Genomic DNA, 20,871 nt, shown 5'->3' with positions numbered 1-20,871 from the left:
TTGCTAGTTCAAAAATATTTGGACGTGGCTTTGGATGACAAGCCAGAAAAGATGTTTAATGCATAGTGGGCAGGTTTGGATCGGAAAGCTATGTCCGTTATCCGACTCTCTTTGAGTAAGAATGTTGCGTTCAACATTTTGAAGGAGAAGACAGAGAAAGGTATCATGGAAGCATTGTCTAACATGTACGAGAAACCATCTGCTGCAAACAAGGTGTTTCTGATTAGAGAATTGGTAAACACAAGGATGAAGGAAGACAGTTCAATTACTGAGCACATCAATAAAACGAATTCGATCTTAGCCAGACTTATGTCAGTGGGCATTAAGTTCGATGATGAAGTTCAAGCTTTACTACTGTTATCGTCTTTGCCTGACAGTTGGTCCAGAACGGTTACAACAGTTACCAGTTCAGCGGGATCCGATGGATTCACTTTTGAGAAGATTCGTGATCTCATTCTTGGCAAGGATGTCCAAAGAAGGAGTTCTGGAGAATTATCTAGTGAATCACTATATGTCATCATAGGAGAGAAATATCAGAGATAATGGGAGCAAGAACAAAAGAAGGAGTCAGTCAAAGACTTGGGATTGCTCAAGTGTAACATGTTGGAGCTGAAGGAGGTGAGGCATTTCAGGAATCAATGCCCTAATGATAAATAAGTCAACATTGCAGAAGACTTCGCGGACGAGGACCTTTTAGTCTGTTGCGCGGATAGCAGTGTGGATTCCTGGGTCATGGATTCTGAAGCATTGCAGAATCTAGTTATTGGAGACTTTGGAAAGGTAAGACTAGCGGACAATAGAACTCTTGATGTTATGCGGGCATGGGTGACATAGTGTTGAAGACACCAGTTGGTTTTTGGACTTTGAAGGATGTCAGAGTTGTTCCAAGCTTGAGGAAAAGTTTGATTTCTGTTAGGCAGTTGGACGAACAGGGACATGAGGTGAAGTTCGGAAATCAGCAGTGGAAGGTTGTAAAGGGAAATCTTGTCATGGCCTGCGAAAGAAAGAGAGGTTCGTTGTATATGGTTGAATTACCGTGTTTGAGGGAGTGACCATCCCAGTTCAGAAGATAAACAAAGTCTGGTTCACAGAATCTCGTGGGCAGAAGAGGGTTGTCTTTACAAGAGAGAAACCCAGAGCCACAGGTCAGATTCAGGATGAACGAGCATGGAAAGGTTCAGGTAGACCAGTCAGAGGTACTTGTGGCAGTGCGAGCACGGGTTGCGCTTCAGCTAAGGTTCCTAGACGACAGTGGGTTGGGAGAACCAGTATTCCAGCGGTTGAAACTTCTCCAGAAAAATTCTTGTTGAATATGGAGAGTGTTTGTTCTCATGTTGTTCCAGGATAAGGCAGTTCCTGTAAGTGGGAGTCGGTAGGAACAGAGAACGGGTCAGTGACTGACGTGTTGAAACTCAGGTTGTTCCAGGATCCGGCAGTTCCTGTAAGTGGGAGTCGGTAGGAACAGAGAACGGGTCAGTGATTGACGTGTTGAAACTCAGGTTGTTCCAGGATCCGGCAGTTCCTGTAAGTGGGAGTCGGTAGGAACAGAGAACGGGTCAGTGACTGACGTGTTGAAACTAAGGGAAGTTTTAACGAAGTTTTCAAAATGATTAAGAAGGCTGATGAACATTGTTCCGTGACTTCAAGTGGGAGATTGTTGGGTATGAAGCCAGGATCAATTGGGTTGGGCTGAGTAGACACCATGTTTTAGTGAGTGGGCTTAATCATTGTGTCCTTTTATTATCTCTATTTAAAGAGATCATTGTACTTGTAATTAGTGTGCAACAGGATATAATGTAAACCTAATAGTTGCCCGTGTGTGGATGTAGGTTGCAGTTGGCAACCGAACCACGTTAAATCTTGTGTTGTTTATTTTTCTGCAGTTGATTCGTGATTGTGTGTTGCTTCCGCATGCGTTTTTCCCATCAGTCTCATTGCTTCAAAATTATAATACCTTACAGGACAACTTTTTTTTTTTTTCACATTTCATTTTAAAAAATCATTATGTAACAACATAAAATGTATTAGGTATCCTTTACTTTCTCTTCTCTTTCACCTATCTTTACTCTCTTCAGATATCCATGCATTATTTAATTTTTTTTTTAATTCAGTAACAAACATCAGTTGTCAAAAGAGACGAAACACGAAGAAGTGATTATGCTTATAAAATAGAACATATTTTAATATCGTAAAAAATAATTAATTTAAAATAGTTAATATCCAAAATCCGATTCTAGTGCTTCATTATCCATTCACAAGTTTGGTTTGGTTTGTTAATTAATGTGGAAGCTAAACTACTGTTAATTACTATTATGTACTCTTGCAGAAATTTTGGATTAGAGATTCCCAAAGTAAAATCAAAAAACAAAAGTTATATTTTCTTTCGTACAAGCATCGGATCCACACACTGCCTCTAATAATTGGAGTGCCCTCTTATACACTGCAGTATACAATAAATCACTTAAAGGGCATATTTAAAACCTCCCAAGATCATTTTTGTCATTTCACTTTTTTGTAGGTGCAGGAAGAAGAGTGATAGGGTGTAGAAAGAAATATCTTTCTTTTTTTAGAGATTATAAGCTAGGTATTTTTTTCTTCACCCCTACAATTTTCAAAATAACAAAATCACCCTTGCAAGTTCTATTTGAAAGGACAACTTGAATGGCTTCCACGACAGAGGTGAGTTTGCTACTGTGATCGTTGGGGTTGGTGCATGGAACATCGAGGTCAGTGGAGCTACGACGAAGATGGTGGTGTGTTTTCGAAGGCTTCGTTGGTGGTAAAAAATGGGTTGCGTTGAATTTTTTCTGAGATTAGCTTTCAGAAGTAATTTGGAAGAGAAAAAATAAATTTTGGATTGAGTAATCTATAAGGTAGCAAAATGAATTCTGGAAGGGGTGTTCAGTAAACCAATGTTTTTCCATAGTAGGAGATCCATAAAACAAATAAAACCATTGCGGATCGTTCTATTCATTACACATTTTTTTACTTCCCGTGAGGTGAATTTGGAATTCAAAAAAAGTGTACCAGATAGGACAATCCAGAATGATTTTATTTGGATTTAAAATCTCTTATTCTAGTAACAAGTTTGTGACGTTTTGTTGTCTTTTTTAATGTTTTGTTGGAATTTTGTGGTAACATGTTACTTTGTAGGAATATGGAGAATACCAAAAGTTTGACCAAGGATTATATCATGAGGTTGATGTGTAGGAGGGTTTAGATGATATTGATATTGATCGGTCAATATCTTGTAAAGCCATTAACAATATATGGAATAAACACCGTAAAAAGCATGATGTGCCATGATTAAGAGTAGAGTTTTGAACCAAGTTGTTGATTACTTAATTAGAATTAAAGGGACAATAGACCCGTTAACACTTTCTGGTAACTTTCCTTTCCTGATGAGTTTTTATATAATTTGAATTCCATACATGATGTGCCATGATTCTATTCTTATAAATTACTTAATTTATATTGTTTTTCCTCCTCATGTTTTTAAATCTCAAATCGGTAAACTGAAATTTGTTGCTAAATTATATGTTTGGGGGTATGCATACTTATGGAGATTAAGTAAGTGATCAAGTTGATAGAAAATGTGTGCCTAACCATGAGTTTCAAGATATTTTGTAGGACACTTTAGTAGGAGGCCATTTCGGACTTTAAAGAATAGCAAGAAGAATGTTATACAATGGATTTTCTAGCCAACAATCTTCAACGATGCACAAATATTTGTGTCAAGATGTGAGATATGCCAAAGAGCTAGAGACAATATTACTAGAAGGAAGGAAAAGGCACATCATCCTGTAATTGTTTGTGAAATTTTTTATGTTTGGGGTTCATGAGATCCTTTCCTAATTTGCTGATTTTTCTTACATTTTAATTGTTGTTAATTATGTATCCAAATGGTAAAAGCTAAGACCACCAAAACTAATGATTCCGTGTGCAGGTGCTTCTGGAGGTATGACTCCATATGATCATCCTTAGCCATGTGAATCACATATGAATATGATACAAATCGAAACCACTCCATATATTGTTCAACGCAAGCGTCGGGATAAGGTGCTAAGTCCATATCTTGTATGACATAATCATTGAAATGCAACCATCGTCGGTCCACTTCATTTGTAGTCAAATCACCATCTTTAACTACAAATGGGAGTGGAGGGATCCTCTGCACATATCCATACTGATGGAGAATACGTTTAGGAAAGTGTAATTGTCTTTAACTTCCAAGCCTAATATAACCCGAGAATAAGGATATCCACTCAAATGGACGTTCTTCCCAATTCTCCTCGTATGTGTAAAATCGAATGCCAGGTAATGTAACTGTATCTAGCTGCAACGCCCAAATGCAACTGAAGCAACTTTCCCAACCTCATACATCATAGAACGAGGTTCCTTTTTAGAATACTCGGATCGCACACGTCTCATGCCTATAGAGGGAAATGCTTATAGATCAAACCTTGCCACAAAGTTGCATAACCAACTAGTTGTCTAGTCTCTGCGTAGCTACAATCTCTTAGTTTCTCATACATGTGGGTTAACATGGCTGCCGCCCATGCATATGCCTTTGTTAGCCTCAAATCTACAAAAAGCCAAGTATATGACACTAACTGAAGTAGCACTTCTGTCGGTGAAGATGGTGCAACCAACAAGGTGAAGTAAATATGCTCTGGCAACTTGATGTGAGTTGGTTTTAGGATTGCACATTTTAGAGGTTGCACTTTGTTTAGGATTTTTGAATTAAACAGAATATGGTGATAAGCTCAAAGAAAATTGTCACTAAACACGAACTTAACCAAGTGGTTAAGTAAGTGTGAAGGTTCTCTTCTAGAGAGCAAAAGAGAAAACACAGTTATTGTGTGAAGATGATGATGTTGGAAAAAATTAAAGACAAGGAATAAGATAAAGAAGCAATAGAGACCGAATGTAAAAGAAGATAAAACAATTAAGAGACAATAAAGATGATGCGTAAGGAATGAAAGGAAAAACAAAGAGAAAGATGAAATAGAAAGCTTATGGAGTGGGAGATGATTCACGCCACTTGGAAGGATGGAAGCTTCCAAGATGAGTGGTGCAGAGCCGCCACTTGAAGTGCACTGCACTCAAGATAAGACCCAATATAGAGAGCACTCAAGACTCACTAAAACACTCTGACAAAGTTTTCTTTCTATTCCAAATTCAATGTGATTTACAAGAGGGGAAACACCTTATTTACAAATAAGAGTGCCTTGGAGAGGAAGAAAGAAAGGGTAGGAGTGTAAATGACTACAAGCTTCTAGAAACTAGGTCAATAGTGGGCACATGGGTGACACATGGGTGTGTTTCTAAAAGCTAGGTTAAGCTGTGTTTTGCACAAGCCTTTTATCTTAGGTCAATACTAAGTACACCCTTTTTTCTAACTTTTATTCAAATAGAAGCCCAAAGTGAATCCAATTTATTTACTTAATTTGTCTTATAAGAAGACTAGAAGGAAGAACAATTGGTATTCTAGTTTATGTCTAATTCTCCCTCTTCTAAGGTTTGGTGGGGCCTTGTCTTGTATGTTGAGATGACTAACCTAATTGTGAAGTGTATGTTGTGTCCTTGGTCTTCTTTTTGTCGAGTTGGGTTGTATCACAACTACAATCCATTGCCTTCTTGAGCATGCATCCTCATACACCTCAACTAGCTGAGGCACACATGAGCACCCCGACAGTGCCTTGTCTCTTTAGTTGCAGCTCCACGGTCAACACACAAGGAATTTACCAACAAGTCATTCGCTCCATCTACATCTAAGGTATGATTTGTATAAATTGGCCAACAATGAGCATATGCAACAAATTTGACACATCATCAAGCGTGATGGTCATCTCCCCAATAGGTAAATGAAATGTGTTAGTCTCTACAAGCCACCTTTCTAGGAATGCACAAAGCAATCCTATGTGTACATTCTCATAGCTTGCATGAATGAGACCACCTAAGTCAGACATCTATACTACAACATCTATGCACTCATGTGGTGCTCCCAACTTATTCACCTTTCTCCCATTAGAAATGGATTTAAGGTCACCCCGATCGTACAATAATCAACAAATACCATTTCAAAATTTTACTATAATACATACATAACACACTTAATCAACCAGTCATATAAAATCTTCATTACTTACCAAACCATCCGATAATTGTCTTGTCACATACTCTTCATAATTAACCAGCAATGACTACTCTCCTTAATAGCCTTCATCCTTAATTTCCACTTCTTATATTCAACAGTAGCTTTAGCATCCTCATTTCCAAGTGAATTACTAGGATGCCCACACTTTCTTCTCACAGAGATGCAGTTGGTCGCACGCGGTCCACCTTAGAAGATCTCTCCTCTTCTACTTCTCACCATGTTCCTATGCATTTCAAATATGGCCTCAGATATGAATGAAAGCAAGTTTCAAGGAAATAAGACAAACAAAATTCTGGATTTACATATACAAAACACTTCCGAACTTACACCTACTAACTTACAAACTAGACAACATTATCCAGAAGCCAACATTATTCACAAAAAGGAAGCTCACCTTTCTTCTTCAATGATGACTGTGCCTTCTCCGATGACCACCACCGCTGAGGCACTCCAATCAAACCCCACAAGACTTGCCTTCCGTTGCCGAGACTCACGCGCTGTCGTGGACCACTAAAATAGTCGAGAAGTTGCTCTTGCCATGATAGATTACCTAGGGGGCCCGCGTAAACCATCGGAGAAGGGATGCTCACCACCACATTAATCGACTACAAAGATTCTTGAGCTTGACTCAGTCCCACAATGGGATTCATTGATGGGGTCGAGGTGTTTAGAGAAGCTATTTGGGTCAACATGTCTTTAGTAGTTTCTGTTATTTTCTTTGTCAGGGAAGGGTCAGCCTATCTCGTTTCTACCCATTGATGCTTGTTAGGGTTTTGAGGACTACCTTAGCAAGGTTGACCTCCCTCACATCTTTAGAGGCCTTAGGCATGGTCATCACTTCTTCAAATCAAAACCCCTTGACCATGACTTTTATAAAAAAAAATAGAAAATCCATTAGATTTAAATAAAATATTAATTTTATGAACAACTAAAATATACGGGCATTACCTATAAACATTGTCGCAGGGTCCTAGACTAGAGAAACGTTAAAGAAACTCTTGCAATTTATAAGCATTGACAAGTCCTTGATGAGCTCAATGCTCCTCTTTCCACTAGGGGAGAGGAGGTTATAAGCCCTAGACTTTAATTTTTTGGGTCGTTGCCAGTATAAGGGAAAGCGAGGGATAAAATTCAAGTAGAAGAGAAGTCTCTTATGAGTATCTTGTGGCGTGCTCTTGAGTTTAAAAATATCTATTTGTAATTTTGTTTTAAATGAGGAAGTATATACATTAAAGAGCAATCCATATTAGGCCCGTTTAAAGAGACCTAACCAACCTCGACACCATGCTTCAATTGGTAGAAATAGAGAGGCATTAACACTCGATTTAATAAGGAGGTGACCACACAAGACTTGAAAGGCCTTAAAAAAAGCCCAATTATTAGGATGAAGTTGGTAAGAAGCCACATTAATCGATGTCAACATGCCACACTTGAAGTCGGGAAATGGAAAAAAAATATCTAATTCCTTAAAAAAGTACTTATACACTAAAGTGAAATCTTCCCTATTAGGAGGAGATTTCATAAAAACCCGATCAGAAGGAGAGTAGGGTTGGACAAAGACAAAGTGGGGCCAAACATCCGAGAAAATGTTGAAAGACAAAATGACTCTCTAATCTTTGACTTAGAAGTGAACATGGAAGAATAGTGATTCACTTCACCGAGTACCCAAGAGTACTCAAGATTAGAAATTGGGGGAAACTTACCTTTCCTAGCCCGTTCATCATTGTGGTCTTATGGTTTCCCACAGTTTTCTTAGAGGAGACTTTGCACTTTGCACTTACCCTTCGCTGCCTAAACCTTAAGAACACCACTAAGGTTTTCAGTCAGGGGTATGTTGGAGATCCCACATCGACTAGAGATTAGAGTCTTTCATTGTATATAAGTGGATGCAAACCTCACCCCATTGAGCCGGTTTTATGGGGTTGAGTTAGGCTTAAAGTCCACTTCGTAATATGGTATCAGAGCCATTTCGAGCCTATCCTAGCGAGTATTTGTTGGGCTTATCAGGCCACCCGCTATCGGGCCGCTATCGGACCACCCATAATATATAGTCCCACGCACGAGCTTCTATCTATCACTCTCGGCGTGAGGGGGGTGTGTTGGAGATCCCACATCGACTAGAGATTAGAGTCTTTCATTGTATATAAGTGGATGCAAACCTCACCCCATTGAGCCGGTTTTATGGGGTTGAGTTAGGCTTAAAGTCCACTTCGTAATAGACGAGAACGACGAGAGCGAGATTTCCACCATAGACGTCTGAAGAGATTTAATCTCCATAAAAGTCACCTTCTATATAGAACAAGTCAGAAGAACCCAATGAAGAGCTTGCCCCAATTGGGTTAATATCCCTATTGTTTAAGGGGTTATCCCCACTAGCAGTGTAGGATTGAGAGGAAGAAGAAGATGAAGACATTGGTACGTACCTAAGAAAAAGGAATTTAAGAACTTATACGCGAATGAAAATGAAGGAGGAGCAAGACCCGAAAGAAACACCAGCACCACAAGCACCAGAAATCTCAAAGTAAGGTGAAATGATGAAATCAAAAGGGAAATGTTTTTATAAAAGTCAAAATTATCCACGAAACTATTTGTGCGTGAAAAGGGTCTTCTTGTGAAATGTTTCTAGGACGACGTGTCCTTTCCCCCAAAATAAAATAAAATAAAATAAACACCGAAGGATCAGATTGGTTCAGACAAGACCTTTTTGTTTCAACTTAAACGAAATCTCAATTCCTCAAAAAAGCGCACATAATCATTAGCTTTAAAACTCCTCATTAATGTGTATAGGTTTTTGCTATTATCAATTAACTTTTATTTGACATTGATTATGATAACTTTTATTACATTAAGTTCAAGCCACAAGTTAAACAAGCTCGGGCCATCGATTTGTAAATTGTTTCAAAGGTCAACCTAGGTTTGTTATATAGAATTGATCAAACCAGATCTATTTAAAACTCGAATTTTCGAGCTTTTGAGTGCTTGCATACTACCTGATCCTGAATAAGTGGAGTAGTTAATATCCATTAACAACATGGATATTAACCACCTACAGTTAACCATATATTTCGATGGTAATCATTCTAAAGCAGTTATAACCACACTAACTGATCACAAAGCTCGACACAACTATTTGTAATTGAAGTGATTACTAATACATGTCATGGTTCTCTCAAGCCTATAAATACAACTATTGGGAGTATTTCTCACTAACTTAATATTTGATACTAATTTAATACTTATATATAATTATACTCTTTCTGAGTTGAGTGTTCATTATAAGAAAAACTATAAATAATGACAAAAAAAGTCACTAAATGACCAAAATCGATCACTAATGTGTTGGTCACTGATACTACAGTGAATGATTTACTTATCGAAATCTATGACTGATTTAGTGACAAAAATATGTGACTGATTTAGTGACCGAAATTTGTGATTGAAATTTGTGACTCAATCTGTCACTGAAATTTGTGACCGATTCTAAAATATTGTTTTCGTCACTAAATCGATCACTAATTGCTTACTATTTGGAATTTTATTTTTTACATGGATATTTTTAAATACTAGCATCTAAAAAAAGTTGATATTGTTATTATATTCGGCAAGTTGGAGGTCGGGAGCTTGGAGGTGGTCTCCGAGGTGATCCCTTTGCAACTGCAGCTTTTTGAATGTCTGGAGGTCACAATGAGATGAGAGGAGCTCCACTTGTTGACCATACTCGGACAATCAACTCACCGAGAGCATAAAATGTATCAATGTAATATGTATTGCATAGAATAATACGTTTTTTACTCGTTGAGGTCATCCATTTTTTATAGCGTCTTCCATACATTTCTCTTTTTTAGGAATCATATAACAAAAATTTTTATATAACCAATAAAATTGAAATCACTCATTCATCGGGGATAAAACCCATTAAAAATACCCACGATATCACATTTTAAGTATATTTGCCAAGTAATATTTCATATAACAAAAAAAAAGGAACCCCTAAAATATTGGCTTAATTATAGAAAATAACCAAAGAATACAAATTCACCTTTAATCGGAACAATGTCAAGCTAGATTTTGCTAAATCGGTTATACATTCAAACAAATTATATCGGTCTTCTAACCGATCACATCTAGACAGTACACAATCCCTAGCCTCGAGCCGAGCGAGGCGATGAGGATTACTGCACTTACACGAAAAAACTTTTATGTACAAAAGGCAGTTTTCACACGTGTCCCAAAACATTTTATGACAAGACGTGGGTCCATCAATTATAAATTCTCATGTCCAACACTACAAAAACAAACATTTCAACTTCCCTTTTTAAAAAAGAAACCTCAGTCATTCCCTTTTCATTTCAGACCCTGACCCTGCCATTTCACTGTCCAACTTTCTTTTTCACCAACGTTAATCCTCCATTCCTTACTGTGATTTAGGTACATTTTACCCTTACTTTGTCCTTTTAAATACTCTTCCAGTGGTGGTTTTACTTTTCCTTTGGTTGGTCTGCTTGTGTTTTTGCATTTTTCTATTTCAATTGCTTTTCCTTTTTCATTTTGTATTTGCGTTTCTGCATTTTCCTAAAAAAATGGATTATGCTTATACTTATCCCTAGGCCAAAAAAGAATTTAATTAAGGAAACCTCTCTTTATACATCATGAGATAAGATTAGAAATTTGAGAGAGTTATGAGTAATATAGACGAAAATCTTATTAAATTAATTGTTTTTGACCAGGACGAGCTAGTTTGCAGGGATGAATCTACTGACCCCATCTGTTTGTTATGCTTCTTTTACGATACAGTCTTCATTAAACTAGGTTTACGTCTTCCCTTAACTTTGTTTGAAAAAGAGTTGTTGATGGAACTGAATGTGCATCGACCCAACTACATCCGAACAACTGGACCTTTATCCGAGCCTTTAATTATTCTCTATGCCCTGTTTGGAATAGTTTCGTCTTTGAATATATTCTTTTACTTTTTTCGAATTCAAAAGTTCAAATAGGAAACTATATACTTTGTTAAATGAATGGTAACGACAGAAGATGTTTACTTTCCCTTTTCCAATCATCATACAAAAATTTCAAAGGTGATTTCCTAAAAATTTGACCTTCGGTCAGTGACCCGAGCCTTTTAGATGGATTTTCACTATTGGACCCACAACCTTCATTTCCAAAGTGCTCGCCAACTGGAAGACCTTGACCCATAGAGTGGGGAGTTTGTGAATTTTGGGAAAACCTTGATGTCATTTTTGACACCTTTTAATCTTGAAGTAAGAATATTGAGTTGTGGCATTAAAAAACCTATATTGGTACGAGACCTTTTTTTTACAAACTTTGCATAAATTTTATAATTTTATTTGTAAACTTCCTTGTGTTTGTAGATAAAATGTTGTCTTTGCTTAGCAAAGTTGATTTGGCTAGCCAACATCAAAAACCGCTTTGAAACAGGCTGCCGTGGTCCACCCTTTTAATGATCTATCAGAGATAAATCCTTGCAAGATGGCGGTCAATAGAAAATTAATAAAGGCCCCTTGATTACTTTCTAGCTCAGGCATTCGCCCCATGAATAATTTATCCCACTTTCTTATTTATTCAAGTTTGAATACATTTGCTATGTTTTTAACATGAGTTTATTGCTGTAATTTGAATATTTGCAAAACTTCGCCAATTTTATTTTACTATAATTCCGCCAAGTCTTTCCCAAACTTTTTGTTAAGTCTTTACTAGAAAACATTAATGGGTTTTTGTTAACCCTTTTAAAAAAAATCAAAATAAATTCAACAAAATACGTATTTCTTATTCAATTGAGTAACCCATAATAAAGTTTATCGACATATAATTTGATCACTTGAATTTACCAAGCAAAAAAACTCAATAAAATAGAACAATGCACAAATACAAATAGCTCACTCAGTAAGCAAACAATAAGGAAATTCACCTACTTGATATCTAAAACATCTTTTAAATTAAACACTGACCTCGCTGGAAGAGATTCTGTTCAAATGGTTGAGTGAAATTTAATTGATATCCAGTGAAATAAACTTGATCTGAAGCATCAATCAAACAGGTTTGTCGTCAGTTGCCAGAGTATATTTCTTATAGTAGCCATCAACAAGTTGGTTCAATCATGGTATTTGGCCAAGTTGGTCCAATCATAGTGTTCGTGAAAGTTGGTATGTTTGTAAAGGTCGTCGGCCAAGTTGGTCTGATCGTGGTATTCGGCCAAGTTGGTTCGCTCGTAGAAGTCATAACCAAGTTGGTTTGCTCATAGAGGTTGGGACCAAGTTGGTTCACTTATAGAGGTTGTCGGCCAAGTTGATTCGCTTGTAGAGGTTGTCGGCCAAGTTATCCCGATCTTGGTATTCGACCAACTTTGTATTCGGCCAACTTGGTTCACTCGTAGATGTCGTCGGCCAAGTTGATCCGATCGTGATATTCGACCAAATTGGTTTGATCGTGATATTCGGCCAAATTTGTCTGATTGTAAAGGTAATCGACTAATTTGATATGCTTATAGAGGTTATCAGCCAAGTTGGTACGATTGTGATATTTGGCCAAATTGGTTCGCTCGTAAAGGTCGTCAATCAAGTTGGTCTTATCATGGTATTCAGTCAAGTTGGCCCGCTAGTAGAGGTTATCGGCCAAGTTGGTATGATCGTGATATTCAACCAAATTCGTCCGTTTGTGGTATTCGACCACGTTGGTCCGCTTGTGGTATTCGACCACGTTAGTCCGCTCGTAAGGTTCGTTGGCCAAGTTAGTATGATTGTGTTATTTGGTTAAGTTGGTCCGCTCGTAGAAGTCGTCGACCGAGTTGGTCCAATCGTGGTATTCTGCAAAGTTGATCCGCTAATAGAGGTTGTTGGTCTGATCGTGGTTTTTGGCCTAGTTGGTTTGCTCAGAAAGGTATTTGGCCAAGTTGGTTCGCTTGTAGAAGTCATCAGCCAAGTTGGTCTGATTATGGTATTCGGCAAAGTTGATCCGCTTGTAGAGGTTGTCGGCTAAGTTGGTTCGCCATGATGAATCAAATATATTTTAAATAATATTCATTTTATTAAAAAAAACGACCTCATTATAAACCTATTTTAGGTTAAAAAGAGTGTCGTCATCAAAACATTCAACCAAAACACAAAACACTTGTCTTTCAAAGCAATAAAGCAAGTAATTAAATTCAATAAGAATTCAACTAAAGTAGAACTTAAGATTAATCACATTTCATGTCCTCGAGATGACTCCACCATCAACAATTTTGAGTCGGTACGCTTCGTTGCCCAATACCTCTATGACTCGGTACGGGCCTGACCATTTGGGAGATAACTTGTTCTTTATGTGATATGGTGAACTCTTCACAACACTAGATCAACTACTTTGCATTGCCAAGGACTTACCTTAGTTTTGTACCACCTTTCAATTCTTCGTTTTAGTGCCTCAAAATGTATCTGAGCTTTATCTTGAGCTTCATCCAGTAAGTCCAGGTTCACCCACCGTTCTTCATTGGATGTTTCAACGGAGAAGTTCTGCACTTTGTGTGAGCATTCCAATATTTCTACTGAAATCATTGTGTCAGTCCTATATACCATGCTGAAAGGTGTTTCTCAAGTAGTAGATTGGGAAGTGGTGTGATAAGACCATAGAATTCTGGGAATTTCATCAGGCCACTGCCTTTGCCTTCTCAAGCCTTCTCCTTAAGCCTCTTCGTAGCACCCTATTAGCTGACTTGGCATGGTCGTTCATATGTGGATGTTCGATCAATGCAAAAACTTGTCGGATTTTGGGCTCTCCTTATAGCTCCCCCAATTGTCGACTAGTAAATTGAGTTCCATTATCTGAGACCAAGTGTTTAGAGATGCCAAAGCGACATACCATGTCCTTCCATACAAAATTTTGAATCTTTTGAGCCATTATCAACATTACAGGTTCTACTTCAATATACTTGGTGAAATATTCCTCTACAACAATTAGATACTTCAACTGGCGAACAACTAAGGGAAAAGGACCCAAAATGTCGATTCCCCAAGTGTTAAAAGGCCATGGGCTGGTTATGGAATGCAACACCTCTTCCGGTTTGTGTGCTTTTGAAATTGCTCACACCTCTTATTGTAAATCATGTTATCTTCTTTCATCATCAGCCAATAAGATCCAGCTTGAATTATCTTCAAAGAGAATGCTCGTCCACCAATGTGGTTGCCACATATTCCTTCATAAAGTTCAGTTAATATCTGCTCACTTTGATTCTCACTTAAACTAGTGAGCAAAGGATGGGTATAACCATGCCGGAAAAGATAACCATCCACCAAAGTATACTAACCTGCATTCTTCTGAAAAAACTTTACTTGCCTTGGATCGGAAGGAAGCAATGTGTCTGCAAAATAACAAACATATGGAGTCATCCAAGTATCTCTCATTGATACCTGCAAAATTTCTACATGGTCTTCCCAAGAATCTCCCTTCATTGTTACTCTTGGAACTTTTAGCGTTTTCTGTGACATTGTGTGATGCGCTCCTCCCTTTCTTGAGCTTTTCAAATAGTAGGTCAACTCGAGAATTCTAATCACTCGGAACATGCATGAGGTCAAAAGTAGAAAAAATTTCTACTAGAGTTTTAACATACTTGAGATACAAAGCTAACTAAGGATCCTACACCTAGTAATCTCCGGATACCTGTCTTGTTATGTGTAGCGAGTCACTCTTCGCTAGCAGCCGACGTACTCCCAATTCCTTTGCCAAAAACATCCCATTAATAAGAGCCTCATATTCAGCCTGGTGGTTGCTAACTTTAAATGAAAACTTGAGAGATTGTTCGAGAAGTACCCCATTGAGCCCTTCAAGGATGATACCTGCACCACTTCCCTTAAGGTTAGATGATCCATCTATGGAAAGAATCCACCTAAAGGTTTCCCCATTTTCTTCAGACTCCTTTGGAGTGAGTTCGACAATGAAATCAACATATACTTGTCCTTTGATCGGACCACGCAGCTCATAGTGGATATCAAACTCCGATAACTTAATGGCCCACTTGACCATCGTTCCTGCCATATTAGGCTTCTGAAAGACTTCCTTGATGGGGAGATCGGTCATAACGATCATGGTGAAACTCTGAAAATGATGTCGTAATCGTCGGGCTGTGAAAACGACTGCTAGAGAGGCTTTCTCATTGGCTTGGTATCATGACTCAACGCCTTGTAACACGTTGCTGATGAAGTATATGGGCTTCTGGATCTTCCCTTCATCTTGCACAGTGACCAAGTTGATGGCTCGGTCGGTTACCGAGAAATACAATCGGATAGGAATCGTTGGGGATAACTTGTTGAGCACTGGTGGGTTAGCCAAATTCTCTTTAAGCTTCACGAAGGCCTCCTCACACTCGGTCGACCATATAAAATGGTCATTCTTCCTGAGGCACTGAAAATAGGGATACCCTTTATCTCCACTGGCTGAAAGGAATCTTGACCAGGCAACCATGCTATCGGGTAACGTTACACCTCCTTTATGTTACTGGGACTTTTGATGCCAACTATCATCGTACACTTGTTGAGATTTGCTTCTATCACCCTCTCTGTTAGAAGAAATTCAAGAAACTTTCCAGCTTGAACACCAAAAACACATTTCTCTGGGTTGAGCTTCCGCCAATGCTTACCGATCGTTCTGAACAACTCTTCTAAGTCGGTGACATGAGTTTCCAACTTTTCAGAGGTTCCTACCATATCATCGACATACGCTTGAACATTTCATCCTAATATGGGTTGCAAAATCCTATCCATCTACCGTTGGTACATCGCCCTACATTCTTTATACCGAAGGACATAACTTTGTAACAATAGTTAGCAACTTCGACCATGAATGTAGTTTTTTCTTCATGTCTAGGTGCATTTAGATTTTGTTGTACCTCGAGAAGGCATCCATGAAGCTAAGCAAACCACATATTTATGCATTGTCGACCAAATAATATGTTAGGCAATGAGTACGAATCTTTTTTACAAGCATTATTATGATCAGTGAAATCTACACAGATCCTCCACTTCCCATTTTATTTCTTCACCATGACCATCTCCACATTTGCTAGCCATTCGGGGAAATTGGATTTCCCTGATATGGCTAGCTTCCACCAATTTGTGAGTTTCTTCTTTTATACCGAGGCTCTTGTCCTCAGTAAATTTTTGATGTACCAAAACATCACATCGGGTGAACTCCCATGATCAATCAATACTCGATGTACATTGCGACCCATTGTGATTACAGATAGAACCACATGGTCATCTTTGTGAGAAAAAAATGTCTTCTGAATCAACAGGTGTAAAACAGAGAAAGGGAACCGAAGGGGGCTTGGACGCACGGGTTTCTGAAAACAAAACTGCCCTAGAATAGCACTTTCGGCTAGATACCCAAGACCCTCCCCTAGAAAACCTCCTAATATAGTATTAAAATCGCCTAAGATCGGCGCTTTGTGGTCGGGTCTCTTTGGCTGGTCTTCACCTTCTCGTTCCTTCTCTTGGGGATCTTGAAGATAATTTGCTAAAAATCCCTTTTAAACTAACCCGGCGAGTTGATAGAACAAAGTCAAACATCGCTTGGTATCGTGACTATGGGCTTGGTAAAACTCGCACCAAGCTTCCTTCTACCATCCCAGTGTGCGATCAATCTTTTTTCGTGAGCTGCAACTTAACAACAACATTTTCTTTCATCATTAGTGACCTACACGACGTGTTCAATTTCTGGTGAGGCGAGTCATAATCTGATTGGTCCTTCTTGCGTTGTCCTTCTTGGCCACACACAAAATATACCCCTTATCAGATCGCTGACTAGAGGTCATCTCATTACTCTTCGATCGATGATCCCGTCTGTTGTCCTTCTATATTACTTATTTCTTCTATTCATTTGTCTTTTTACTTCGAATCGCCTCTTTTGCCTCAATATGGACTGAAGCTCGTTCTCATACTTGCATCATAGACTCTTCTTGGTTTTGAAGTAATGAATCGCTAAATAGATTAATTTGGAGTCCTTTCATGAACGTGTACACCACCATCTCTTCATTCGTGTTTTGGAGGCATATCAAAATTGCGCAAAAAAAAAATAAAAAAAATCAGATATTCTTTAAAGGACTCTCCTTCCTATTGTCTTACGTCGAACATGTCTATTAGCGGAGGGGTTACACTTTGTTGGCTAAGAATTGTTGCTTGAATACCCTAGAGAATTCCTAAAATGAGGTAATGTAATCATTTGGGACTCCACTAAACCATTGAAGGATTGACTTAGTGAATGCGCCCATGAACATTTTACAACGTTCGACATTCGACCTACCAGTAATTATCATTTGAGCTCGGAAGGCTTTCAGATGACTCTTAGGATCTTCCGCACTAGAAAAAGAAGTGACCTTTGGTGTAATAAAATGTGGTGGAATTGGTTCCTCCATGATTGCTTACAAAAACGGTTGAGGATTATTCTTTCATGACATATATGGGGAATGAATCCATACGTCTCTCCTTACTTGCCTATGCATGGTTCTCTACAGTTCTTCATTGCTTTTTGTAGCTTTTCGTTTATCTGAACGGTGTCTTTCATCAATTTTCTGAAAGAATCTACCTCTCCCTGAAGTCATTCATGATTGGTTCGGGCTTCCTCACGTAGACGATCCCGTTCTTAACGGAATTCCTCAACTTGCTTCTTCGTCTCTTCATTATCATACTGAAGAGCTTGCATTGTCTCCACTATCCATTCCAGGGTGGGTGCATCGTCTCCATCTTGTGTCTAAACTCCTTGTCTCATGTTCCCTATGTTTTCTGACCACGGTGATCCCTTTGGTCTACATCTTTTTGAATGTCTGCAGGTCACAATGAGATGAGAGGACGTCCACCTGTGGAAAATACTCTAACGATCAAGTCAGTGAGAGCATATGTATTGCATAAAATAATACTTGCTTACTCGTTGAGGGTCATCCCCTTTTTATAACATCTTCCGCTCATCCCTCTTTTTGGGGAATCATATAACAACAGATTTATATAACAACAAAATCGAAATCACTCATTCATCAGGGATAAAATCCATTAAAAATACCCACGACATCACATTTCAAGTATATTTGCCAAGTAACATTTCATATAACGAACAAAACAAGAATCCCTGAAATATTGGATTAATTATAGAAAATAACCAAAGACTACGAATTCACCTTTTCATCGAAAAAATGTCGAGCTAGATTTTGCAAGGTCGGTTATACATCCGAACAAATTATATCGGTCTTCTAACTGATCACACACAGACATATATATATATATATATATATATATTCAATGAAAATAATAAAATAACATTAAAAACATAAAATCCAAGTACAATCATGATAGGATTTCCCAATTTCTTTGTTTAACTCAGATCCAAGCCCATACACTTTGCCTATGTTAATTCCAGCAACTTTACAACAAATTTTTAAATTATTAGGTGGAGGCACTCCTGTATCATATACTGATTGGAATGTTTCTTCCCATGCATGGGACATATTGTTAACATAGTTAAATTTTGAAAATGTAATGGTTTGATAAATGTCTAATTAATACAAGAGAGCAACAAATATAATTGTGGAATTTTTTTACAAGTGTAGGTAAACTAAAAGCCATAAATACTCAAAAACACCTAAAAATTACTAAATAAATAAATAAAAAAATCATAGTAAAGGGTGAATTTTTGGAATTTTGGTGAACCCAATCCCCTTTGACTATTGATCATGTGGTTCATTGCCTAATTTCGAGTAACTTTCATTTTTTATGTGGCTCAATCCTACTTTATCAAAATTTATGATTGTTTGAGCAATTAACAATGCAATAAATTCAATACCAATTATGAATAACAAGTAACCACTACAAACACTTAAAAAATTCTTATGCAGGTGGACTTCCACTCGGTACCGGTGATAAACCTCGGTAATCCTCCAAGAAGAAATTCGGTCTTCACCAACAACTTTGGTTCAACATCTTAGAAGGCTCAATGTATTATCCAATAAGAAAAAAATAATATTTCTATCTTGGTTATCTTAAGTCCATGTGGATACGAAAACCCCTCTTATGAGTTATGCTACAGTTAACTCAGTTCACTTGTCATGAAATAAAAATGAAAATCACCTTCAATCACACGCATATTTCATTTGAGCTTTATTCGAGATCCTGTCCCTCAAGAGAAGAGTAAAGATTTTGAAGAATGGAATCATCATATTGACTTGTTTGAGCTTCAAATGATGCTTCAAGTGATGTTTCATAAAAGGAACATACAGACTAATGCACTCATAATGTATCAACAATGTGTCATTGGCAGTGAGTTCAATTTTTGGTTTATGCATTCAAGCTTTACTAAGAAGACAAAGTTCTATTTCAAGCTTGATTGTTCTGGCACCTTGATAAATTAGGTATGCATAAAGAGTAGAAAACATGGAAAAATCGTCTAAAAGGTATGCAATTCCCCACAAAGAAGAACTTGACTCAAAAGAAGAAGAAAAGAAAAAGAATATGAAGAATATTGCAGAAAATGAAGGAAAATAGCAAACAAACATATGGATAAAAAAGGAACATAGAATAAGCATTGAAAAACCTCCAAATTTATAGATGGATCACAAATTTATTGAGTTTAGAAGGTTGAGAGTGAAATCCAATGGGCTGATTGAAAAGACTCTTTAATAATGAAGAATACTCAAATTTGCTTAGAAATGGCTTGAAGTTAATCTGAACTAAAGGAAGGAGGTTTGATATTTGCTTAGGCTTGCCTTGAAGCCAATCCTAAGTCTAAAAAGACTTCATAGTCAAGAAAGGATTCTGCTACGCATAGCTTGAAGTGAATCTCTGTAAAACCAAGAATCTTTGAATTTGTTGAAGCCCAAAAAGGATCTTGAATATATAAAGGTTTCTTTAGAATGAAGAAAGCCAATTAGCTATACGGATTGGCCCTGCGTTAAGAGGAAGTTGAATTTGCTTAAGCTCCTCGCTAAACTCTATAAATAGAAAGGTCCTGGCACCTCATTAGGGGGCTCAAAGCAATGAAACTCAAACAGAGGCAAATACGTATACATTAAGTTATAAAGACCAAATCCCAAAGGTTGAAACAGAGACAAATCTTAAGGTGGAAGATTTGAGCCTGAGCTGAACTACAACATTCAAGGATCCATGTTTGTTTTTCTTAGCTTCTCATTTTTGTGCTTCATTGTAAGATTTACCATGAGTTGCTAAACTTATCCTTTTGGGATTGGAAAGCAATGTGATATTTCTAGAGTTATTGTTATTTATGAATTCATGTTTTTATTTGAAATTTAAGTTCCATTGGTTTAATACTATACTCAATGCTTGATTGTGAGCAATGACCATTGATGCCTATGGAACATGAATGAAGTCAGAAGGTAATTTCATGTATCTAAGTGAACCTTATCAAATCAACCATATATGTTAACTGCAAGGAATGGAGTTGAGTATTTGGCTTTAATTGTTCCATCTTAATGCAAAAGTAAGTTATTATGATAGTTTATGGTTCTAGATAACTTTGATGCAATGAATTGACTTGGTTTAGCCATAAGGGACATTGAACTTGGATAAACATAACATTTATATGTAACATGAACAAAAGAGATTCATAAAGTTATTTCAATCCCAAAAACTTATGTAGTATTGTTATCTTTCCACTTTATTATTTTGTCAAAGTTTCAACCTCGCTAAATATTATATTAGAATTACTATGTTAGGTGTAGT

Source organism: Phaseolus vulgaris, chromosome 4 (genome assembly GCF_051622355.1).
Source record: "Phaseolus vulgaris cultivar YP4 chromosome 4, ASM5162235v1, whole genome shotgun sequence".
Classification (NCBI taxonomy): Eukaryota; Viridiplantae; Streptophyta; class Magnoliopsida; order Fabales; family Fabaceae; genus Phaseolus; species Phaseolus vulgaris.
This window is presented reverse-complemented; position numbering follows the sequence as displayed.